The sequence below is a fragment of the Anser anser genome (assembly GCF_964211835.1).
Source record: "Anser anser genome assembly, chromosome: 16".
In the NCBI taxonomy this organism is placed as follows: domain Eukaryota; kingdom Metazoa; phylum Chordata; class Aves; order Anseriformes; family Anatidae; genus Anser; species Anser anser.
In genome coordinates, this window is record NC_139737.1 from 10,830,205 (window position 1) to 10,845,809 (window position 15,605).

Genomic DNA, 15,605 nt, shown 5'->3' on the forward strand with positions numbered 1-15,605 from the left:
TTAAACGTGCATTGTTCAACTTGATTTTGATTGCAATTTTATGGAGTGAAAATTTAACTTCTCTGACAGTTTTGCTGTAAAATTGCACACTGAGCTGGGAGATAAATAGAGGCTTGTCTGTGAAGCATGAATTGAAGGAGACAGAAATTATGGTTCTCTGCTTCTCCTCAAAGACAAAAATACACAAAACTGAAAAAGAAATAAAGCATTTCTTTGAACCTCAAAACTGCTTAAAAAGACTTTTGCTTAAGGCAAAATGTGTACAGACTATAGAATGAAGAGAATCATCTGCTTGTGGATGTCAGCTGGGAACTGAATCTGTGCCACAGCAGGACAACATCTAGAAGTGACACAGTGCGGGCTTTCCTTGTGAGGAAAAAAATACGATTTTATGGTATCTGTGCAAGAAATGTACCTTTTGCTTTTGAAATGCCTGATTCCTACAGGGTCATTTCAGGTAGATTCAGAACGATACCTCCAAAGGACTGATCTGTGGCTACATCCGTGTCTAACTACACACATCCTTCAGTAGTTTGCTCATTGCCCGCTTTGCTGCCTGGATCTGTTAAAAGCTTCAAGTGACAAAGAATCAATTATATGTCCAAGAAAGTGGTTCCTCTCCAAAAATATGGTGTTTTCCTTTTTATCTTTGTAGACTAACTTCAACATGTAGTCAAGTACCATCCTACTTCTTCAAAGCTTTAAAGAAACAAAACCAACCCACCATATTAGTATAAAGATATGTTTCCTAAGTTGGTCATATTTATAATAGTGAAATTAGGTCTTATTTTGAAGCCTAATTTACTACTGAAGGGATCTTACTGAGCATTGGCATATAAATGTGGAGGCAGATACTTGTCTTTGCTTTTGCGGTGTTAGGATCACTCAGCTGTAACAGAGAATGCAGTTAAGAGCTTTGGATTCATAGCATCTGCCACTTGTTAGCATCATAAGTAGTTTCAGAGAAACTGTTTTTATGTTGTTTGAACATACATGTGATGAGAATTCAATCATCTAACTAAGAAATTAAAAGAAAACTTTCAGTCTGAAAGCAGAATTTACAGAATTATTTTGTGTGCTTTTAACTGTAAACACTTGTGTGATGCGCACTTTGGATGAGATGTGGCTCTAAATGACCACTTCTTGAAACATATTGGTGTTCATGACCATAGGGAAGAGGAAGCTGAGTATTGGCTTCATTGTTCAGGAGGAGTTCTCTCTGCTGGAGCAGAGATTGCATCTAGCTGTACGGAAGTCAGTCCCTGACTCTTATGTTCTGGCCATATCTAACTGCTAATTTTTTTTCTGTTTTCTTTCTGTGCTAACTTAGCAAACATAAAGAAACAAGAAAATCTTCCCAGATAACCTGACTTATGGCATTGACGTGTCATAGTTTCAAGATTGAAACCAGACAACCAGTGGTGAAAGGGACGGAAAATCTGTGATTACTGCCATGGAGAGTAAGAGTTATGGGAATAAGAACATAGATCTGTAGTGATGATTCAAATATAATAAACCATATGTAAGGACTGATACTCTAAGGAGAAAAAAAAAAAGCTCAAAAATCACAACAAAACCATATGTGTGTTTTTTTTGGACACTGTTTCAGCAGAAAGTAGATGGTTTTGAAATTAGTCTTACTCCCGAAGGCTCTACAGTCTTTGTGGCAACTGGAGGGCAAATGATCATCTTAACGGACGTCTTACTTTCAAAAAATAAAATTAAAAAAAAAAAAAAAACAAAAAACTATCCAGATTAGGCACTAATTTACTAATTATTTGTTTGACAAATTTAAAGAAATAAGTCTTTTTCTCTCTTTAATGTACATATTGCACAAACATACCGAGTGTTTCCTGAAAAGAAAATCTGCAGGGAAGACAGTATCGAGGATGGTACCTTAGCACGAAAGTGTCTGAAAGAGCATTGAGAGTCCTTGGAAGAAACATACCCCGTACCTTGCCAAAAAAAATCATTTGGCTTACTTCCTGCAGACACTTAAATAGTTCTTCAGCTACTATCTTAAGTATGATGATACAACTTGAGGACCGTTATTTTAAAGTATTCCAGATTAAAATGTATTTCATTTACAATAAATCTGTAACTGCTACTTCTGTCAGCTGCCATGGTGCTTATGACTCCCTGGGTTCACAGAAGAAGTCTGTAAATGTTATGACTTTCCACCCTTAGTCTTATAATGCTTTTCTTTTGTGTGTTTACAAGCACATCGTTTTGTCTGGTGATATAATTTTATATTCTGTTGTTGTTTTCTCATGCTGTTTTAAAAATAGCAAAGATGGAATTATAATACCATATAGTAATGCCTTAAACAGATTTATTTATTTATTTATTTATTTTGTAATTAAGAATTTTGAAGTATAGATTTTCCAAGAACTTGGACTTTCAGATCCACTGAAAATGAAGTAAAGATGATGATTGTCAGTTACATGTAGTCTGGAAAATGCTGCCTTGAAAAAATCAAACTGTTTTGTAGAGATACATTAATTTCAATGAACTCTCTCCAAAACACTTTGGTTTTGACAACTTGCCTGTTTTTTGTCTGTGCACACTTGTATAGTGAAAGCCATTTCCTTGACTTTGTGCTCTTTTTGCAATGGTGACCCTTTAAATTTTTATTTATTTATTTATTTTCTGATGTCTGTAAGCTAATAAAAGCTGGTAGGAGAGAAACTTCTGAACTTGAGATGCATGTACAACAAATCTTTCTTGTGATAAGATTTGTCAGGTCTCAAGTGTCTGAATGTTTTTTTCATGGTTTCTCTTTAATCCTCAGGGCAGAAGTATCTAAGTTCAGAGCTCATCCATACATCATCTCAAAGCATTATCCACAAAAAGATGCTTTAAAGCATGTACTCAATAAAAACGTGAACAAGAACTTGAAAGTTACCTTGTTTAAAGAGGAAAAATTTTAAAATAAAACCAACCACCACGAAAAAAACAAACAAAAAAAACCACCCACAGAATTAACTTAAGACTTTGCTACTAGAACAACTAAGTCCCAGAAAGCCAGCCTTTCCCATTGAGCCTTATCCTTGGTGCCATCCAAGATGTTAAGTTTTACGATGAACATATAAGAAACCGAGCAATTCTTACCAGGGCAGACCAGCTGTTTGCCTAATGCTGTACTTTTGTTTACACCAGTAGCAGGATGAGATGCTATTCAAGGAAAGCATGTGTACTGGAACAGAAATGTGTTTTGCTGCCCTGGTACTCTCTCCCCCTTTACTCAGGGTGTTGTAACTAAGCTACCCGCATCATGGTCCTGTGTTTGTTCTGGTGGCTGGATGATGCAAATACCAGCGTGGCGTCAACTGTTACAGCATAACAGGATGGCCATAAGCCTATGCTCTCAAATGGACTTGAAGTCTGCCTGGAGTTTGCACCTGGAAACCATTTTAAAGGAGTAGTGAAGGCAGGATAACTTTCTCCTGGAAACAATTAGGTAGTTAGGTACATAAGTGCTACCAAATGGACATACAATTATTTGGCAACTATGTAAATCTTTTTCTGATTACAGAACCACAAATGTCATCTTAGGATCATGCTCTTATTACTGTGATCCAATTGTTTTATTTCCCACTGATGATAGTGTGTGAAGAAGTAATGAATCAGTTAACTGAAGTGGTCAATGTAGTGTATTTTTTTTTTGACAAAAAGGTATTGATTTTCTTTTGGGGGATTTTTGGAAGCTGAATAAGAAACAGTGCTAGCTGGCATGCACCCTGAAAATTTTTTCCTTGTGGTTACCGATGAGCAATCCAGATAGAATATAGCTAACCAAAGTTGCAAATAACTAATAGTGACTAGCAAGTACATATTTTTAAATGAAACAAGCATTAACAAACATAATACCTATTACGACTGTATATAACAGTCTGGATCTAATGAAGACAATGTAGTTACATTAGAAAGTGCTTCTATATGCCTAGTGCATACGCAAAGTAGAGAGATCTCTACATTAGTGCCTTAGTTCACACCAGGAGTGCACTTCTGAAGGAAATCACAGAATCACAGAATGGCTGAGGTTGCAAAGGACCTCTGAAGGTCACCTAGTCCAACCACCCTGCCAGGCAGGATCACCTAGAGCACATTGCGCAGGATGGCATCCAGGCAGGGTTTGAATATCTCCAGGGAAGGAGACTGCACAGCCTCTCTGGGCAGCCTGTCCCAGTGCTCTGCCACCCTCCCAGTACAGAAGTGCCCCCTTGTATTGAGCCCGAACCTCCTGTGTTGTGTCCGTTGCCTCTCATCCTGTTGCTGGGCACCACTGAAAAGAGACCAGCCTCATCCTCTCGACACCCTCCCCTCAGATATTTATACACACTGATGAGGTCTCCCCTCAGTCTTTTTTCTGGGCTAAACAGGCCCACTTGACTCAGCCTGTCCTCATATGACAGGTGCTCCAGTCCTCTGATCATCTTCGTAGCCCTCCTCTGACCTCGCTCCAGTACCTCCATGTCCCTCCTGTACTGGGGAGCCCAGAACTGGACACAATGCTCCAGGTGTGCCCTCAGCTGGGCTGATCAGAGGGGCAGGATCACCTCCCTTGACCTGCTGGCAGCACTCTTCTGAATGCACCCCAGGAAACACTGGCCTTTTTGGCCACAAGGGCACATTGCTAGCTCATGGTGGGCCTGCTGTCCACGAGGACTCCCAGGTCTTGTTCTTGCAGAGCTGCAGACTCCATTTCTCACCCTTGGGTTTGTGTTGTGGCTGAATGCACTTGCACTTCAGCCTCTAACTGGCAGTCAGGCAATAGCACCAGGTTAGATTTGGGTGAATGTAAAAACCTCTGAAATGGGCATATTGTGGATGCTGCCTTCACAAATGTTGACTGTGTTGACCCCTGTGGGTCATCTGCTGTTACTGACCTGCATGATAGCTTCTGAAATTCCACTAAGAACTTCCTGCTATGCTATATCGTGCAGTCTCACCAAATTTGAGTTCATCTTGAAGCAACGCCACAAGGGGATATAGCACCCTCACTATTTGGAGCTGAATAGGCTATTCATGGAAGTGCATATGTGATTGTTCATGTGAATGACTGATTTTTTTTTTTTCCAAAGCTGAGTGGGTTTTGCTGTTTCTCATTCCTTGAAAACAATTGTAATTAAATAAAAAGGTCTCCTATAAATTTTCCTTATTTCTGTCAACACTTTTTTAAAAGCTCTATTACAATCTGTTTCCCAAGCTCTTGGAAAAAAATGTATGTATTCTTCCATTATTGTTTTGCTTTATTTATGCAGTATTTCCAAATTGTTTTCATTTGTTTCATTTCTCCTTAACAACTAAAATTGCTAAAGACACACTGTGTGGGAGAGGGACTCATTGGAACATTTGAATTTCATGTGGATTAACTGCTGGTGTAAAGTGGGTAAAACATATAGAAAGAAGAGTGTTTCAAAGCACAAATGATGTCATTATTAGCACTTCCTTCCAAGATATTTTAGTTGAATAACCACAGCATTACAAGGAAAAAAAAATTTGCAGAGTCATTGCCAGTTTCATCTACTTTCAGTCAGTGCCTGTGTCAGATTCTTGTACATTTGCTTTTCTTTAAGAAGCTACAAGATACCTTCTGCTGTAGCTGACTCAAAGCTGTGGAGGTTGCAGTGCTGTGCACAGAAATGCATAATCCCAGCTATTCAACAGTCATTTCTTAGCAATCCGAACTCTAGGCTGTGATACGCTGTCTGCAAGAACAGTTTCTTTTCCCCTTTCTTCCTCTTCCTACCTCTTCTCCAAAAGAAGATCAAATGGTTTAAATTAGAGGATAAGGGTAAATTGTGTTTTTCTCTGTCATTAGTGACCCTTTCTGCAGGTCAGAATATTCTAGTCTTGAAGAGACTAATCAGCACCTGCCTGAATCTCTGATCTGCTTTAAATCCCATTATTGCATCTCTAGAACTGGAGATGGACTAAAGTAGGACTAAACCCTCTAGATGTTGTGATATATTTTTTTTTAAATATATTTAACGGTCGTATATTTCACAATCCATCATCTTCTTCATGCCTTCTTGTTTTAATTGTTTGGGTTCAACCCCAGCTGCCCCGGTGCCACAATGGTGCTGAATTGGACAGCTGCTGCCGGCGCACCCTGCCCAGCTCGGGGCAGCAGCGCGGAGACGGTTCCAAATCCTCCTGCAGTGTTTCAGGGGGATGGTCTCTGCAGATGGTGGTGGCATGCTTTTATGGGTGGTGGTCATATCAGCTGCCTACCTGTGGGCTGGCGAACAGTGTGCTGTGTGCAGTAGTGATGTGGTCTGCAATGGATGCTCTTGTGCAGGAAGCCTGAGAACTTCTTTATGCTGATATTGTGTAGCTGCTCTCCTGGTTCAGATAACACCAGTCTTGGTACTAATGTGTATAGTAAACATTAGGACCTAAATACAGAAAGTGTGCCAATTCAGACATGGTAATGAAAAGGCAAGGAAAAGCAAAAGATTTGAAGGCTGCCAGTTCCTCAAGGAAAGACAGAGGTACAAGCTGCAGCTACGCAGGGATAAAGAAGAGTTGGAAGTATACTCAGAAATGAACCAGAAAGTTAGTTATTCAGCTACTTAAAAAGCAAGGCATTTATTCCTTCCTCTATTCAAATGAAGAAATAAATGAAGGAAAAATTGTATAAAAGGAAAATGAAGTCATGTGACCCAGAGTGAGCAGAAAAAGAAATGCCAGAAGAGACATGACCAGTATCCCAGAGTCCAAAGGACAGAACAACACACAATTTAAGGTAAAGACATATAGCAACCTCACAAGCTAGTCTACTCTGCTACTTGATACTGCAGTATTTAAGAGGGTATATTTTCAGGTTCTATCTGTAAACAGGATGCCCCTAATCTTACATTTTAATCTTTCAAAAATGTTAGTTTTCTGTAAAGGAACAACAAATAGCCCAAGATTATATGTAATTGTGAAAGTTACATCCTTCAGAATGGCTTTATTACAGCATTTACTTTAAAGTTTGCAGTTAGCAGGATGCCAAAATACTCAAAAAGTAGAATAGATGCATAAATGTATCTGTTTCACAGCCATTATTTGAAAGTGAAATTAGAATGAATGTGGTTGAAATAAATAACACTGGAGCTACAGCCTCTTGACTTCACTCACAAATAACAGGTTTGTAGAAACAGGCAAATCGGACAGAAAAAGCAGTGACTTAAAAACAAGGCTGCATTCTGCACCTCTCCATCATTAATGAGGAATGATTTTCACAGATAAATTTTTCTTAAACAAAGATCTGTTATTTAACGCGGGTAGAATCACAGCCTGTTCAGCATATTTGGGAAATAAACTCTTCCTGAATGTGTGTATTGGGTTTATGTAGCAGTGTGTGTGTGTGTGTCTGTGTGTGTCTGTGTGTGCATAGGGAGTTCCTCTGGGAGAAAACTCCAGAAACTGACCCATGTTAGATAAGTTCTGAATGGGAACTGCCAATTCCAACACCTAACCACCTTTTCCATGAAGAAATTCTTCCTGGCATCCAATGTAAACCTTCCCAGGCCCAACTTGAGGCCGTTTCCTCACATCCTGTCCCTTGTCACTTGAGAAAAGAGACCGGCACCTCCTCACTGCAGCCTCCTGCCAGGTGGTTGTAGACAGCAAGGAGGTCTCCCTTCAGCCCCCTCTTCTCCAGACTAAACGGCCCTGGTTCCCTCAGCCATGCCTCTTCTTTTCTAGTCCCTTCACCAGCCTTGTTGCTCTTCTCTGAATGTGTTTCAGCAATTCAATGTCCTTCTTGCAGTGAGGGGCCCAAAACTGAACCCAGTATTTGAGGTGCAGTCTCACCAGTGCCATGTACAAGAGGACAATCACTTCCATGGTCCTGCTGGCCACATTATTTCTGATGCAGGTCAGGAGGCCCTTGGCCTTCTTGGCCACCTGAACATGCTGCTGGCTCCTGTGCAGCAGGCTATCGATAGGCATCCCCAGGTCACTTTCCACCAGGCACCTTTCCAGCCATTCTTTCCCAGGCCTGCACTGCTTCCCGGGGTTGTTGTGCCCCAGGTTCAGGGCCTGATACTTGGCCCTGTTGAATATCGTGCGGTTGGCCTTGGCCCATTGACTCAGCCTGCCCAGGTCCCTCTGCAGATCCCTCCTACCCTCGAGCAGATCAACACTCCTGCCCAGCTTGGTGTCATCTGCAAACTTACTAAGGATGCACTCAATCCCCTCGTCCAGATTATTGATAAAAAATATTAAACCAAACTGGCCCAAATACTGACTCCTGGGGAACATTGTATGTGACTGGCAGCCAACTGGCTTTAACTCCATTCACAATGATCCTTTGGGCTCAGCAATCCAGCCAATTTTTTACCCAGTGAACCATCCAAACCATGAGCAGCCAGTTTCTCCAGGAGAATGCTGTGGGAAATGGCACCAAATGCTTTTGAATATGTCCTAGAAACAGTTGGATTCACTCAGTTTGGTATTTACCTATAAGGGACTGCGCCATGCAGAGTTTTTGTTTCTTCTAATTTGAAACTCACCATCAAAAAGACCAAAGAGCTGCATATTATAGCCACTCTTTAGATATATCAATGTTTTCTTGTGTATGTGTGTGTGTTTGTTCAAACTGCAGCATTGTTACACTGGTATCCAGCACAACAACTGTGCATCCTGAAAACTGAAGTATATAATCCCACAGGATTCTATCATAAAATGAGTAAATTACTTGGTTTCTATCTTTCTCCCCAGCCCTTTATATCTCATTTAACTAGACTGAAATCAATGTTCTTATGCATCAAAACATTCAAGAGCACTGTTAACTTTAAATATGTGAACCTGCAACACTGAAATTCAGACTTTGATTAATATGTTTATCCAAGGTATCTTTTCGTGGGACCAATGGTTCAAACCTGCAACTAAATGGAAAGTAGTTGGGAATCAGTAGAAAGGTATCTTTTTTTTCCATCACTGCATTTCCACCTGGCCTGATGGCTGCAGATGATTCCCACCTGTCTTAAAGGTGGAAACTGATCCCAGCCCAGGTGCTGGCAGGGCTCATTGAGAGGGCTTTAAACCAAGTATGAAGGGGGACAGGGATGAAATGAGGCTCGATAGAGGTGAGTCTGGGGGAGCATTCACAGGGTTTGGGGGTGAGGGCAATGGCACAACGTCTACACCAATGCATGCAGCATGGGCAACAAACAGGAGGAGCTGGAAGCCACTGTGTGGTAGTCAAACTATGACCTAGTCACCATCACTGAAATGTGGTGGGACCACTCCCACGACTGGAGTGCTGCAATGGATGGCTACAAGCTCCTCAGAAGGGACAGTCAACTTAGGAGGGGAAGTGACGTGACTCTCTATGTTAGAGAGTGTTTCGATGTTGTCGAGCTTGGGGTTGGGAATGATAAGGTAGAGTCCCTGTGGGTAAGGATCAGGGGGTTGGACAACAAGGCGGACATCCTGGTGGGGGTTCAAACCACACCAAACCACGATGAAGAGGCAGAAGAGGCGTTCTGTAAGCAGCTGGTGGAAGTCGCTCAATTGCCAGTGCTTGTTCTCATGGGGGACTTCAACTTCCCGGACACGTGCTGGAGATACAACACAGCCCTGAGGAAGCAGCCTAGAAGGTTCCTGGAGTGCGTGGAAGACAGCTTCCTGACGCACTGCAGACTTCCAATACACCTACAAAGGGTGAGCTGCTCAGTGGGACATGGCAGAGGAAGGGATGGTTCCTCCTCACAGAGAGGTCCTTGCAGCACCTCTCCTTGGGCTCCCACCAGTTAAAGCTAGACACAGTTTTGCATTGTGCTGATTGCAGCACTGTTATTAAAGGCATTGAGGGCTGTGCTTTTTTGGTTTTATTTTTAGATTTCCTCCTTTTTAATATAGACGTTGATCTAGACTTTCTAAGGAAACATCAGAACACAAACTGCAGTTGCCCTAGTGCAGCAAGACCTCTGATTTGGATGTCAGAAGTGGTGGCCAGGCGAAGTTATTGCCCCAGAGCTAGCCATGCTGGTGAGAAATTCTTTTATATTTGTGGTTTAACCTGGCAGGCAGCTCAGCGCCAGGCAGCCTTTCGCTCACCCTCCCCCCCCTCCAAGTGGGATGTGGGAGAGAATCGTGAAAAAAAGAAGTAAAAGCTTGTGGGTTGAGATAAAGACAATTTAATAGGACAGAGAAGAAATAGAAATAATAATAATAATAGTAATAAGAATAACGTGTACAAAACAATGTGATGCACAATGCAGTTGCTTGCCACCCACCTGTCTGGGTGGGCCCATCCCATCCCAAAGCAGCGGTGCCCCCCGACCCAGGTCAGCCCCCCCCATATTAATTGTTCAGCAGGACACCATATGGCATGGAATACCCCTTCGGCCAGTTGGGGTCAGCTGTCCTGGGTCTGTCCCCTCCCAGCTCCTGCTGCACCCCAGCCTCCTCACTGGCAGGACAGTGTGAGAAGCTGAAAAGTCCTTGGCTTAGTGTAAGCACTGCTCCGCACAATTAAAACATCAGTGTGTTATCAACATTGTTCTCATCCTAAGTCCCAAATACAGCACCATACCGGCTACTACAAGGATAATTAACTCTATCCTAGCCAAAACCAGGACAATAGTTTAGCACATGGTATTTTAAAACTAACACAGATGTTTCATACGCTGCTGCCCAGGATGTTCCCAAGCTGGCAGGTGTATGGAACATCCACAAGCTGAGAGCAGTGCAGGAGGCAGGTGTGCCTGGGGAAAGTTCTGTGCTAGCCAGGGAGCCAGGAGAGAGCTGGGCTCCTGCAAAAGAATTGGGGTGACTCCTTCACCCAAAAAGAGCAATGTTTTGAAAGTGCCCACATATAAATGAAAGAAGAAAAAAAGAGAAAGAAAGAAAGAAAAACAAAAGAGGACGAAAAATGAAGGGAAAAAAGAAAGAGGGTGGAAGGGCTTTATTCAACACTAAAATCTCCTGCATTCACACCTCAGCACATAAACCTCCCCTTTTGGAAAAAAAGAAAACAAAAATAAACACATACACACACACCCCAATTTGCATACATTTCTTCACATCATCTCCATGTATGAGCAGGGCACAGATGAGCATCTCAAAAAACACAGTCCTGTAAGATCTTTGGTGGGTGGGGAGGGCAGGGAGATTCAGGAAAAGACTTTGTGTGCAACATCCACTTTTTCTGCAGTGTTGTGCAATAGTCCTTCAACACTGAAATACCAATGTGTAGAACAGAACTGCTTGGTCAGTACAGCCTATCCACATGTTTCAAATTTCCATCCAGTGCATACAAAGCCATAAATGACATGTTTTTGTTTGGAAGCAAAAACAAGTGTTCTTTTGTGGCCAAAGATCACTGCTTATTCATATAGATTTGAGTGTCAGTGTTTCCCCAAAGAAGCGAAGACTATGCCTCCCACTGAACCACAGAAATATTTACTAGCTTTCTAGACTCTCTAATTTACATATCAAAGGGCATTTTTGCATGCCATTTACCTAACTGCTGTAACTGGACTTGTAGAGAAATGAGCAGCACATGCTTTTTATTCTTTAACTACATTGCATCTTAAGAATGAACAAAATATTTTCTTCATCAAGAAAGCAGAGAAACTCAACAATTTCGTTATCCAAAACAGTATGAGATGGAAATTACTTAAATTTAACTGGAAAAATTATGAACAATGTCCTAACTGCAGACTGATGTCAGTACTTAGAGACACTCCTATATGTCAGGGTTGAATGAAGAAGCCACCTGGTAACTGGCCTGTGAAGGCTTGTAGATCTATAAAAGAAGTAATAATAAGAAAAACAAACAAGGAAACAAAAGCTCTGTTGGAAATAACACTGAATCTTGAAACAAACTAATGTTACTGATAGCACTTTAATTACTGAAGTGTAGATCCTAGGGACTAAGTGTCTTTGCTTCACCAGGTAAAGCAAACGGCTCAACAGATCCATCCATCGCTTCACTCTAACACATCTAGGTGTCTTTAAGTACCTGAACTAATGCTATGCAGTGGTATTTCGGAGTGTTTGTGCATCTCTGGAGTTGCTCTGCTGGCAATGGACTGGTGAGGGTACCCAAATGATCTTAAAAAGAGGGAAGGATCCATTGTATGAGCTGATGCAGTCCTTTGTCTGCACCATTGCTTGCTGCACTTCAGTGAATGGCATTCAGCATTCCTGCCTATCTACAGCATAAACTGAAAATGAAGATCGTCTTCCAACATGCAGCTTCTGTTGTTGTCCCTGCCAGTACCCTGTGAGCCCATGCTTGGTTTTGATTGTTGGTTTAGTGTGATTTGAAAACTATGTATGAGTAGTCAGTACTGAAAATCTTGTGTAGGATGAGGACTTGGCCTGCATGAGCTCTGAGGGAGTGTAACATAAGTGAAGGCTGAAGTGAGGTCTGCAGACTACTAGCATGCTTAGAGCAGAGAATGCAAGCTTGATGAATCCAAAAGCCCTGGGAAAACAACCCTAATGCTAGAAGATACCTCTGGTGTCACTAGTAATGTTAGTCAAATGATACTCAATGGAGACATTGTAGGACAACTAAATACTGTACTAAGACACATGCCAGCGCTCTACTCAAGAAATAAGTACCTGACATTACAGGTGTTACCATTCAGAGTACCTATATCCTTACAATCAGACAAACAGGGGGCTCAGTCCTACAGTGTTGGCATTTATACAGCATTAGAAAGATATTAGTTCAACAATTTCTATATGGCATGGGACTATAAAATTGTATTGCTTCAAATACTTACTAATCGCTGAATTCAGATTAAAGCTGTATTTGGTGATATACACTAAGGGGTTGTGCCTGCATGGTTGTACAAACGTGACCACTGTTATGTGCCAAGGATCTGCAGAGTTCTGTTCTGTACTGCTCCTGTTGGTAGTAATGAGCTAGCAGAAAGCTGTTTACTGCCAAAACATTTAAATATTGGATAGATTGTTTCATACCAAACACTATAGCAACACAGACTCTAGCATAGCTATTTACAAATAGCATTAAGAAAATAGCTGGCTATTTAAAACAAAAAACAAAAACAAAAAAAAAAACCACACTTTTTTTCTCAGAATTAAGATGTGATGCAGACAGAACAGGAACAGCCACTTTGGGTAAGACATTGCAGTCATTACAATTTAGATCAGCTGCTAAAGACACAAAAGAGAGTGAGCGTCTCTACTGGTGCCAAGACCTGTGCAGAAAATGCTGTTCTCAGTCATTTTTGTTGACAGGTACACTTTTTGCTGGGTTAAAAACTGGCTGGATGGCTGGGCCCAGAGTGGTGGTGAATGGAGTGAAATCCAGCTGCCAGCCGGTCATGAGTAGTGTTCCCCAGGGGTCGGTGTTGGGGCCCATCCTCTTTAATATCTTTATTGATGATTTGGAAGAGGGAATTGAGTGCACCCTCGGTAAGTTTGCAGATGACACCAAGTTGGGGGAAGTGTCGATCTGCCAGACTGTGGGAAGGCCCTGCAGAGGGCCCTGGACAGGTTGGGTCGATGGGCAGAGACCAACGGGATGAGGTTCAGACCCAGGCCATTATTTCAACTGCAACAGGCCCAGCTGAAAGACTAGCATGAACTTCTTTCCTTTGGGGAGTCAGATTCATTACTTTAGAGAACTTTAGCTTGCCAGAGGAAAAGTGCTATACATCCAGGCCTCTAAACAGAAGAATCTCAGTTAAAAATAGCCCACCTTTTGCACTATTTTATCTTACATTGCCTACAGCAATATATATGCCAGTGCCTTTGGGCACAAGATATTAGTGTGCTTACCCAAAAGTCGACACTGAGAAGTATACAGCATTGCATCAAAAACCCAGGAGCTGAAAATGTCACAACTGACAACTGCTCCTGCTTGGTGCTTTTTCCACTGGGCACACCAGAAGGTGAGAGCACAATTGCTTGTGCATTTCTATGACTGCAGCTAATTGGAATGATTTTCAGAAGTTCTACTTGTGTGTAGTGATTCAGATTTTAATATTCATTTGTTCTACATACATAAAATTTCTTTTCAAAAAATGTAAGAATTCAATGCCCTATCAGCATGGCACAGCTTGGGTTGTCTGGGTAAAACAAGCACTTGTATGGGGAAGTGTGAATAATGTTTTTATCACAACATTTTGTTCTGCTGCCAGACTAGAAGGAAACTATTTCTTTAAATACGGCTCTGGATCTGAGAAAATTAGATGATACCCCTTTCTGAAGAACTGCCATAATTGGTCAAAAGTACAGTAAGTACATTATTTTTTTACTTTTTCAACAGTGTCCTGTGCCAAGGAGATTGACAACTTGCTTACTTATTTTATGTATCTTTTACTGAAACAGCTGTCTGATAATGTAGTTGAATTCCTGAATTCAATAAATATTGAACAATCATTTCCCCTCTGCATTGTTGACTGTGTTTTAGGCCTTTCACTTACATGTTCCTCTGTCATCTCTTCTGAGAACCTGTGTTACAGTTTTATTTGGATAGGAAGTGGTTCCCCAGCTCTAGTAATCTTTTTTGCCTCTTTGTGGACTTTTTTGATGTTTATAACTGCATGTAGAGTTCCAAACATAGGTACTTCATTGGTTTACGCAGCCAGATTTTCTTTCTTTTTTTTTTGCTAACTTTATTATTTCAGTTCTAAGAATTGATTTAGAAAGTCACTCTGACGACTCCATGAACTCTTTCCAGACTCAGACTTCACTTTCCATATCTGTTTCTTCTCACTGATGAAATTTATTGACCTTTGTTGCAAAATCTCTGCTCTGTGCATCGTTATTCTGAATAACTGTACTTAAAAACAAACTTTGTATTAAGTAACCTGGAAAAGGGAGAGAGATCACGTGGCAACTATGAGCATCCCATAAATCCCTTTGGACTTCTACTCTTCTTTCTGAAAAGCAACCATTCCTTCCTACCTTTTAAACTGGTGATACAAAGCTAGCATAAAGTCTTGCAGTTAATTCTTGTTCTGTAACAGCACGGTTTCTTTAAACATGTTCATAAAGTCACTGCTGAAAGTCACATTTTAAAAAAATCTGTGCTATGTCAGCAGCTGATATTTATCTCTGCCTCTTAATGCCTTAACCTTTTTGTATTTCTGGGAAAGATTTTGCTCTGCAAAAGCTATGTTGGCTCTTATCTAAATACTTGGGTCTACCTTAACTCATATTTTAACATATAACATATTTTATTAGCTCACTGTTAGTTTTTATTATTGTATATTCATTCTCTTCTGCTCCATAATCACATCAGCCTCTTCTTTATTTTGCTCTGCAGGAGTCCTGACTCCTGCATACAGCTTGTAGCAATAGACTGGCTCTTCAGAACTGATAGTTTGAGCTGCTGCTACACACAGCTCAGGGCAAAATCCAGAGCAGCATCTTTGCTAGCCTTCTGCTGCCTGTTCGAGCTGACAAGGACCTGTTTATGAATGGTGCCTCTGCATCAGGTACTTGCCTGACTCCCACCGCACATGAGAGATAGGTGACATTTGTTCTTATGATAAGTGGGAAGACAGAAATCCAGGCTCCCATCCTTCAGGTATCAATCACTATGTATTTTTATTTTTTTATTTTTTAATTGAAAGCTTCATTTAAAAAAAACGCTCAGAAATTTTTTATTCAGCTGTGAA

At 41.1% G+C, this 15,605-nt stretch overlaps 1 protein-coding gene across 3 annotated transcripts in view; it reads right to left on the reverse strand.

Annotated features, from left to right (window-relative positions):
* The window catches only part of ASIP (agouti signaling protein), an 85,423-nt gene that overhangs the window by 56,981 nt on the left and 12,837 nt on the right, over nucleotides 1-15,605 (reverse strand). The gene's annotated exons all lie outside the window — the stretch shown is intronic.